General features: G+C 34.9%; 2 pseudogenes; one reads left to right on the plus strand and one right to left on the minus strand.

Annotated features, from left to right (window-relative positions):
* Nucleotides 1-1,049: 1,049 nt before the first annotated feature.
* LOC149253960 (13-hydroxylupanine O-tigloyltransferase pseudogene) lies at nucleotides 1,050-1,613 on the minus strand (annotated as a pseudogene).
* A 3,967-nt stretch (nucleotides 1,614-5,580) lies between these two features.
* Nucleotides 5,581-6,432, plus strand: LOC149253961 (heat shock 70 kDa protein, mitochondrial-like; annotated as a pseudogene).
* The last annotated feature ends 4,769 nt before the right edge of the window (nucleotides 6,433-11,201 follow it).

Here is an 11,201-nt window from a genome sequence, read left to right on the forward strand (position 1 = left end):
AGGAGTTTTCCTCCAATTGAGTACATAATTCCCAAGGTTGATAATTTGGTTGCATGCAACACTTGTACACTCAAGACTAGTCTACAATTGATGTTACACCGCCTTGGAATCTCCACCAGAGCTCTGGAACTCGAATTCTCTGCATGCACTAGCTATTTTGGGCTAAGTGACACTGTTGTCTAACTACACAACTAACCTTCCACTAGTTCTATCAACTTTGAGAACTAGTTTAACTGAAAACAACTTGAAATAACTAACCATATCTTCATTAATATAACAATTTTTCATTTCTTTGTGAGTAAAAAAAAAAAAAAAAAAAAAAAAAAAAAAACACAAAACACTTCCTTGTAAGTAAATAGAAATGCAAGAAACAAAACACCAATATATCCTCTGCTTATCCTTTTTCACATTAGAAATTCGAATCGATTAACCACTCATGTGAATACGCTCACAGGTACCGTTAATCCAAATAATGACTTCAAAGTAAGTGGGTTTGCTTTTGTCTTTGTTTTCAATGCTAAAAAATAAGAAACTCTAAGTTCCTGTCCTCTTCTCTTAATTTCATCAATTGTTTCATTACTTGATAATTATAGATAGTTTTCATTTAAAGCGACTCCTTTTTGGAGTGGTTATCACATAACCCTACTCAAGTTCCTCAGCCTCAATATGTCGAAGTCCCTATCAAAATGCAGACGAGAAGAAGAGAAAGGATTCATTGAAGGATGGTATGAATTCAATTCAGCTTCCCACTTATTTATATGCTTGGTTTGTTGAACTCACGTTCAATGATTTTTGTAATATTGATTCGTTTTCTTATTTAATGGATTTGCAGCCTTACTGCTTTGTGGTGTTGTAGGTTGTGCGAGAAATGTTGTTGATGGCGAGGATTAGGTTTCTCCTGGCCTAAAATGAATGGGATTCTATGGATGTACAATATTTGATAAATTAACTATGGGATTCGTCGGGCGTCAGAGGATTTCTCTTTCCCAAACTGGATGAACCGAAGGGCTCGCAGCTTCCCTCGCCATTTCACCGAGAGCTTTCAAGAACTAAACGAGGCCAAGCGCGTCGCTCATGGTGTGATTCAAATGAAGGGCGAAAATGAACCCTCCGCATCTCAACCGCATTACATAATTTCGATTGGAATATGAATTGAGTTCATCAAAGCATGAGTGAATTAACCTGAATGAGAAGGAGGGGAGAATTGGTAATAGTTTTTGAGCCCGACACATCATGCGGCAGATCAGCCAAGTAGGGGAGGGCGGGTGCAGGTCTCTGAATTCCTCCATGGAAACATCGGCATCAGCTTCTACAAACAACACGCCTTCGCTGGTGCAGTTCACGAGGAGCTTATCGAAGGGCGCTTCTCTCAATCTTCCAGCAAATGGATAGTAAAATACCAAAACCTTCACCAGCGCTTCTCTGATAACTTTGGTGGTATCCTCACTTTTTTTCGACGGATTGAAGCGATAGAATTGGACAATGGGAATATGAAATCTGAAAGACAGTTGATCATCTATATTGGAAAGGTATAGCAACCCTTTCGGAGTAGGCATGGAAGGAATGACGAGGACAAATGGCTTTCTAGTGACCTTCATATTCAAAGCAACCATGAAAACAAAGGTATCGAGAATCAATGAAAAACTATTACGCAAGCACACAATCGAAGATCAACAGAGCAGGATGTAGTGCGTTGCAGACTTGTTTCGAGATGGGGAAGACGACAAAGCGAGTGTTTGGTGCGATATATATAACCGTAGGGAATGAGGTCCTTACAAATAGTTATGGGTCATTAGACTCTGAACTAGTGCTTGCAATACAGAACATTCATTCTAGTTTGGTTTCTTTACCCTTGGATGACAATATTAAGGTATCTACTCCACACCATATGGCTATCCTTTCAAGTTCCTTTCCTCCTTCGACCTCCACATTTGCTACTAGTTTGCTACCAATTATGAATCCTCCCCTCCAATTCTTGGATGATATAGGTGTTCTATTCATGTTGAATTCATATCCTTATTTTGCAAACAAAGACAATCCCAAAGAAGTTTCAATGGACTATGTGATGTTTGGGTAGTCTTTACGGGTTTTAGATCCAAAAGGGTTCACCTATAACAATATGTTAGATGCTCAAATTCATTCCATTTACTCTATTATGGTTGCTTTGGTTCACAATGACACTATCCCTATAACTGTCTCTGAGACTGGTTGGCCTTCTAAAGGAGACCTAGATGATATAGGATTGAATCCTAAGAATGTTAGAAATTATAACACCAGAGTCATCAAACATGTTACTTCCAATGAAGGAACTCCAATGAGGCCTATAGAGTCATAGATACCTTCATTTTTGCACTTTTTAATGAGAACCATAAACTAGGGCCAGCCACTGAGAGGAACTTTGGGCTGCTAAACCCGGATGGTTCAAAATTATATGATGTAGATTTGAGTTGTGGTTGGTGTGCATCTCCTCCTCCACCATATTTTCCTCCTACAAGCCCACCACCTAACATGATTTATTTATTCTCAAGACCACCAAAAGGTTCAAGGGGAGGCCTTGGCAGTGTTTTTTATTGCATTGCCAAACCAAGTTCTGATCCATCTGTTCCTCAAGAGTATTTTGATTTTTCTTGTGGGACGGGTAGTGAAAATCGTTCTTCAATTTGTCAAGGTGGACCTTACTATAATCCAAATATTGTTCATGCCCATGCTTCATATACAATGAATAGTTACTATCATATTCACAGCAGAAACTACTAGAATTGTGATTTCAAAGGCACTAGTATGGTCACATTTACCGATCCAGGTAAGGATTATTCCACTCATTTTATCTTCTAGGGAATGTCTTCCTTTAATTTTTCCTTTTTTTTTGGCTACTTGAAAAGTATGATGCATTATTTTTTTTTGTGCCTCATGCTTAATATGATTCCATACATTAAATTTCCATATATTGGGAATTGGACATGGAAGTATTCTTCTATATTCCAATTTATGCACTATAATCACCCTCATAATGTATAGTTCAAATTTTTAAACCAAAATCGCCATGAAGATACCAGTGTGCAGGTCACTAAAATTTTCAATATAAACTATTAAAATGAGGGCCTGACTGGTTAAATCATGTGTTGTTTTGGTTCAAGCTATGTATCTTGTCACTATCCTCAAGAATGAGCATCCAATAAAATTGGCAAGGTGCTTTCAGTAACTCAATCTCATCCATTCCTCTTGGATATCAAAGATTGTAAAAGCCAATCCTTTTTCCAGAACATTGGACTGATTGTAATACTCATTATCTGAATCATTTGCTCATTGTCATGGTGTACTTACAAATGATTTTGGAACCCTGAGGAATTTTAGCAGGTTATCCAAAACGTGATTTAAACTTAATTGTCACATGTACTAATAGAACCATTTGGAGCTTATTCGACATATTTATTTATAGTACCACTTCCTAGATATGAAATTCAGACAACTTATTCTGCTTCTCTAGTGAAGCTTTGTGTTTATGTTTTTGATGCGCTATAGGCTAAAAACAGGCTATTGCAACCCAGTGGATTAGATAATTTTGTATTTTTTTGAACGTATGGAGTAGAATGCTTATATTCCGTGAGGAATGAGAAGGAAATTTTGATGTGGTGTCAACTTTGTATATTTTAGAGGATACATGAATTGATATATACGTGATGTCTGTAATTGCAAGATATATTTATTGTACTGGCTAATGTTTGACACATTCTCCAAATGGGTAGTACGGCCTATATAGAATTGTAACCTTAATACAAATTAGGACTTCCATTTTTCTAGGAAACTAACTATTTAGTTTCACTTGTTAAACATGGCTTATAATTGAACTTCTTGTGTATTATCCATGTTTTTTATCAAATGAGTGGATCTACCCTGAAAGAGTGCTTGAATTCTTCATTGTATTTGTTTGTGGAGATTCTCTTTTATGTAAATTCCAAATGGTTAGTTAATTTTTTTATCAATTTAAACCATCAAATAAAAATTAGTTCATACTAACATGACTTGACTAATATGAAGATATGAATCAAAACTAGGTTTTTGTGATATGACTTAATTGATATGAATCCAATTCAATGATGGGTGACTTGTTGTGTTGATGAAATATAGTAGGGATGTTAAATTTAATGGGCCATTGTTGAATCACTAAACAAAACATTATTTCATCAACTTTACAACTAATGCACAATGATGTAATAATCTGCTTCTTCAATGGGTGGTTGCTTCAAAAATCTTGCTTTGAGTTTTCAATTTGGTTCCTTTGTTGGGGTTTTTCTATTCAATTTAAGAAGACTATAGTGGAAATTTTTAGGGAACCTATGGGTTTTATGCCATTCCCTTACATCCACAAGAACATATCTTTTAGTTATGCTTTATGTGTTCTACATGCGATTTTGGTTCTGAGGTATGCTACCCATTATATTGTAATGAAATTGGTTCATGTCATTGATTGAAAAAGATCATTGTAACATTCAACAAAGTTTTAGGGATAGATGACTAGAATTGGACACGACAAATCTTTATATGTATCTAAATTGGGTCATAGCAAAGCATTAATTATATGTTATTATGGAGTTGCTAACTTCCACTTTTTGGTTCATATTTATTCCTCATGGATGCAATAGGTACATCCCAAAAATGTTCTAACTACCTGTAAGCTACTGGTAGGGCAACAATGGATTTGTTTTTTTAACTTTACAAAGTGTTCAAACTATATTTGATCGTAAATAATGATTGATACTAAGATGGAGTATGGAATGCAATATTTGCATGTATCATGTGAATGTTAAGCTACTATCTATTTTGGTACTGGTATAAGACATTAGGATTTTGTTTTGTATCGGATGGGCATTTGTACATATCATGTGAATGATTGTAACATATTATCAATATTAAGACAGAGTAATAACCATGATTGAATGTTTTTTTCCCTGATGGGAAAAGGCATTTGTACTATTTAGCAAGATACATGCTAATCTTGATAGCTTATTCTATAGCATCACATATATACAAATGTTGGGATTTATTTACCAAATAATCTTTTGAATAGGAATTTTGATGTACGTAGTAGCCATGAACATTGAAAAGTCTAAGTATGGTTGTGGGTGGCCTTGATCAGAAAGTGAGGTAGCGAAACATTCATATGGAAAAGCATAAGTACAATAGTATGGATCAACACAGACATCATATAGTGCAACATATAGTTTCAACGCAAAGGCAATAAGTGCACAATAGTCAAATAACTAGATAACTATTTTATGAAAAGGATTGTTCATCACATAGAAGACACGTGTGCTCTATTTTTTCCATTTGTTTTCACTGTATCTCTTCAATTTTGCATTGTGCATTAGTCTACATTTATCTCTACACCTAGTTTTTCTTAAACTGGGAAAAAAAATTGTCGAGGGTTACCTTGGAAATATTGTCTAGAATGCAGTCATTACTATGCCTCTCTATTTTAGTGATGCTGAGTGCTAAGCAACGAAATATGTTGGTAAAATTACAGGATTGGATGCAAAAAGAATTAGCAATAAGCCTACTCTAACAACCCTTTCTTATGGCATGAATGAGAAGGAGGGCCTAGTTGCTATGTTTAATCTTGGTGGGGGTACTTTCGATGTAACAATGCTTGAAATATCCAATGGTGTATTCGAGGCGTGTTCTTCCCTTGAGATGTTAGGTTATTTTAAATTGATTATTTATTTCTTCTCCTTCTCTACTTTTTCACACAAATTATTGTAACCTTGTTAGCTTTTTCTTGCAAGTCAAGGCCACAAATGGTGATACTTTTTTGGCGAGTGAGGATTTTGATAATGCTCTCCTTGAGTATTTAGTTGTTGATTTCAAAAAGACAAAAAATTACTTATTCTAGGATAAGATAGCCTTACAAAGGCTTCAAGAGGCTGCAGAGAAGCCGAAGGTGGAGTTGTCATATTCTTCTTAGATAGATTAATCTACCATTTATCATGGAAGATGCATCTAGTATAGAGCATTTGAATGTTACATTAACTCATTTGAAGTTTGAAATCTTAGCAAATCACTTAATCGAGAGAACAAGAATCCCTTCCAAGAGTTGTAAAAAAAAAGAAGGGATTACGACATTGGAATTGAATGAAGTTATTCTTATGGGAGGAATGTACCGGGTGCCAAGGGTTCAAGAGATTGTTGTTTAGATTTTTGGAAATATGCCAAGTAAATGTGTTAATCCAAATGAGGCTATAACAATGGGTGCTGCCATCCAAAGCGGAATTTTGCAGGGTAATGTAAGGGAACTTCTTATACTGGATGTGACTCCACTTTCTCTTAGATTAGAAACACAACGCGATTTTCGCAAGGTTAATAAGCAGAAATATAACAATCCCAATGAGTAAGAGTCATATATTATCAACTGATGCAGATGGTCAAACTCAGTAGATAGACCATGATGTTATAAGAATTAAACCCATTCAAGGAGGAGAGTCTTCATCATTGGGAGGAGGCCGCAAACCTTTAGTTGTGGGCTTAGTATCAGCTATCCATAATTGTCATGTGTGGGTTCATCATGATGGATAGAGCAATAGTAGGAAATTTGTCGAAGTGAGAGACCACTTTAGGGTTCTTGTTGCGGGTCAATTCCTTTGCTTCTCTTGACACTCTCTTACAACTTGACTTCCTTATGTTAATGTTGTTGCTTGAAGGTTGAGAGTGTGTAGTGTGCTAGAGAATATCCTTGAGGTGACACTTTGTTTATTGTGCATTATCTAGTAGTCCATTAACTCATGTAAGTGGATTATTTCCATCCTCCCCTCCACATTTTTGCTTGGATATGCAAACTCAAATGTGCACAAATGAGAGACCCTTCTTGTTAAGTACATCAACAATATGCTAAAAATCACTTGATACACATATGTTTGTTGTGTTCCAAAGATATAAGATACCAATTCTAATCTAGTGTTGTGTTGTGTGAAAATATTTGGCCCAGGGTAGAGAATCTCCCAATACGGAAATATTTTAGGGAATATTAGATGAGAGCATGGAGGGGCTAACCTTAAAATGAGCATATTTTCAAAACTAAAACAAGTGCTTCAAGGTTTCATTCTTGCAACATAGTGGGCATTTAAGGTGTAGAATTAGTAGGTGTTCAAGCTCATGTTATTCTTCTCGAATTTATTCCTTATGGTGTTTCATTTGTAACATCCGGTGTAATTGTTAGTAATAATATATTTGATTTTAATGTCACGTCCAGAGACCAAATTGGTGTATGAGAGTCCCTTGTTTGTGGGACAAGGGATGAACCTCCCTTAACTGCTAAAGTCTTCAAAGGCATACATACTCTACCCCCCTCCTGGTTGTGACCTCTTACTAGGAAACACATGCTCTTAACCATTAGGCCACTCAAGTTGTATAATAATAAAGCTATAATTTAATTAGTTTTATGATTTTTTAATTTTAGCAATGTGAGATGTGTCATGTAATAAGTTTTTTGTTACCTATTATAGATTAATGTCTATGGGAATTTACCAACCGCTTAATTTATATGGTTGTGTTAGGTGGAAGGACTTAACCTCCAAGGAATATTCTAGAATATTAATAACAATATACACAAATCAAATCTTGAGATTTATCTCCAAAATAATTATGTGTTATTTTTTTCCCTTTTAATTAAATTGATTAATTAAAAAATGACATATAAACAAGTGAGTTATGGGTTTTTTGGGGCATTAGTATTAATAAGCCATGGTATTAACCCATGACATTGTAACAAATCCTATTTAAAATTTAAAAATCTCCATTGCAAACATCAACAACGGAGGAGGTAACTCTAGATATTGTTCTCGAGCAAAAATCATCTTCCACTAGTCTCTATTCTTTTTGTTAGTTGTATTTTTTTCTATCTTGTTATTTTCTATTGATGAAATGTGTTTGGATTATAGACTATAAATTGTTATAGTATTATTTTCTACCTTGATTTTTATATCTCCTAAATAATTTATTAATAATAATCTAATTTTAATTTTAAATTAAAAGAAAAAGATTTTATTTTTCATATGGTAAGCCCCTTGTTACTATGTATATTTTATATACAGTTTAAAATACAAAATACAAAATTAATAATAATGTAGTAGTATTAATTGATTTTTTTAAAATAAAAATACTATAAATTTATTTTGTTTCCCTAATTTAAATTATCTTAATTATTTTCTTCAATAATTTAATATTTAATTTCCATTTTTTGTATTTAAATTTCTCACCTACCACTCAGCTTAAGGAAAAATAATTTTTAATATTTTAATTTTCTATTTTTCATTCCCTTAAAACCAAAAAATAATATTTAGTTTTTCTAGTAATATATATATATATATATATATATATATATATATATATATATAATTTTTTTATATTTTATATAAGGAACTTAGGACTTTTAGGAGAATATTGAGTATGACAACAAAGACAAAGGCTAAAAAGAGAATAATAAAATTTATCCCAACTACCCAAAATATATCCAATTCTAATGTTGAATGGAGTATGACAACAAAGATAAAATCTAGGAAGAAAATAATAACATTTATCCCAACTACCCAAAATACATCTAATTCCAATGTTGAATGGAAAAACGATATACCCATTGCAATGAGGAATGCATCAGTTAAGCAGTAAATACATTTTGAAACGTAAAATGAGGCCCAAGAACAATGAAAGAAATATTGCTCATTGGATAGGATGAGCCGTGTGAACGAGGGGATATAAAAAACCCTCTTTTTTTCATCTTCACATCATAGAGGAGATGTTGCTTGCTTGAGGATTCTACTAGATCTTCTCACCGGGGTGACCACACTATGCTCCTCATCTCAACTACCCTCCTTTCGGATGATGTCCACATAAGTTATAAAGCTTTCATAAGAAGTTGAGTCTGTGGAAAAGTTTGGTGTAACTGCACATTCTTCATCAGTTGCAGAGGAAATGTTGTTTCCTATTCTTGACCTCCTTTGATATGTCCGAGAAATAGTGTCATATGCACTTGCTCTACTGACTATACTTATATCTGAGCTGCTCATCTTTGCTGGAAAATACTCAACAAGTAATTCCACATGCGGCGGAGAAAGCCCGAAATTTACTCGCTTCTCTATCCTCTTTCACCGGGATGATATAAAGTGCACCCTAGAATATGGGGAGTGGTAAATGTATCCTGGTTCTTTCATTGCTTTAATTGATTTCCCTCCAACTTCACTAGAGATCTTAGAATTTCTCCTAGAGGCAGAAACAAAATAAATAACAGCTAATGTAGTAGCTACTAGAATTGACAAACCTATAGTTGCACGAGGCAGAAGCTCTCTTACTGCGTTCTTTGGAAGGGTGGAAGCATTGACTCTAGAACCAATGAAGTCTTTTGTACCAGATGAAGGAGATTATTTAAGTTCTCTTTTTTCAACTTGGGAAATCATAGAGTCAATCCTCTCTATGAATTGAAATTCCTTCACAAGGTACTCACCATCTACATTTGAAGGAGAAGCACAGTAACTTTCATCTTCAACAATCACATTATCAAGTTTTTGGTTGTCCATGTCTAATGCCTCAGATTCTCACTTTACTTTTGAGTTTCTCTGTGAAACCAAAGGATCGAAAGGTTCACTGACTTCTGAATCTTCACCGACAACTCATACAAAATTCTGGTCATTGTTAGGAAGGACAGTAGTTTCAGGAATCTCATCAATGTTTGCTACTTCAGAGGCATGTTCATTGATATTACCTGCTTCTTTAGAACAAACCATAGGCAAAGATTCCTCAAAAGCAACAAATATATCTATTCTATATGAAGAACATGAGAACATAGATTCCTCAAAACCCTTTTCTCTACCATATATATCATTTTCATCATCTATGTCAGAGTAGGAGTATAAAGGTATGTCTAAACGAGGAAGGATTTCTAGAGAAGATAATGGCATGAAGTCTCCATGTTCATGTGATCTAACTTTATTATCTTTTTCTTGAATTATAGAGGATGATGGGTTCTCAGATGCACTGTGAAGATCAAATTCAAGCTTAATATTCTCCTCTAGAGCATGCTCTCCCTCCCTTGCATTGACTGTTTGGGTGGACTTCATTATGAACTGAAGAGGAAACAAACTAATCAAATCACTTCAGAGTGGCCTCTATGCTACTCCCCTTCTCCAATAAGGTCTAATCGGAGGAAAGGTTATGGTCCTTGATGTCCCTTTCTACAATAGTTTCCAAGCCATGATGATTACCCATTCCTTCAATACCACTTCTATGGGTATTCTCAAAGGCATTCTCCATGATTCTTTCCATCATAGAATTTGTTAGTGCCTTTAGCTTGGTTAAGGATGAATCAACCTAGAACTTAACATTCTCTATAATAACATCAAATTTTATCCTTGAATACTATAAAAGATAATGCTTCATATCTTTGATAGAATCACGTCTTAGAAATACTTCTATGTCTTTAACAACATTCACTACCGAGGCATGAAACTCACCAGTAGCCAATGTATTGTTTTTCATAGATGGTGGCAAACGATCAAGGCTTCTGGATCCCAACAAAGAAACTGAAGCAGACATAAAAAAAAACACAAACGACAATGACATTTTCAACCATCCAGAAGGCTTCTCCTCCTCATCTTCATCTTCATCATCATACATTGCCTACTCTTTTTCAAAAATTTTCAACCTGGGTTGAAAGGCGACACCACCAGCGTTGCAAGGATTTTCTTTAGATTTATCAACTGATTCTATTTCTTTTTCTTCAACCTCATGGATTTATCTACAATCAGTGGATAAACCTACAAAATCCATTTGGTCTCCCACGGACTATATTTCTTAATCTCTGTGACATTGGTAAGTCCACTTTCTGATCCAAATTCAAAAAACCCATGGTCCCCACAAGCTAGTCCCAAAACATCCAACTCTAGGTCTCTTTCTGGACGATAACAGAGAAATTGAGGACACAGAGATAGATAATTAATCATAGGATTATAGGGTGGAAGGATTGTGGGCTCGTCTCCAGGATCAGGAAACTGAGCCAATAAAGCTAATGACTCACCTTCCTCACTTAATTCAAGGTTAGGTTCCTTTTCCTTGTTGGGATTGGAAACAACCCCAGCTTCAAAAAGAACCTTGCAGGCTTTGCTTTTAGGCTGTGGCGTGGATTGAACCTCGTCCACCTCCATACAATCCACTGAAAC

This window comes from Pinus tabuliformis, chromosome 7 (genome assembly GCF_031772625.1).
Source record: "Pinus tabuliformis cultivar Carrire ecotype Pingquan chromosome 7, CPIR1, whole genome shotgun sequence".
In the NCBI taxonomy this organism is placed as follows: Eukaryota; Viridiplantae; Streptophyta; class Pinopsida; order Pinales; family Pinaceae; genus Pinus; species Pinus tabuliformis.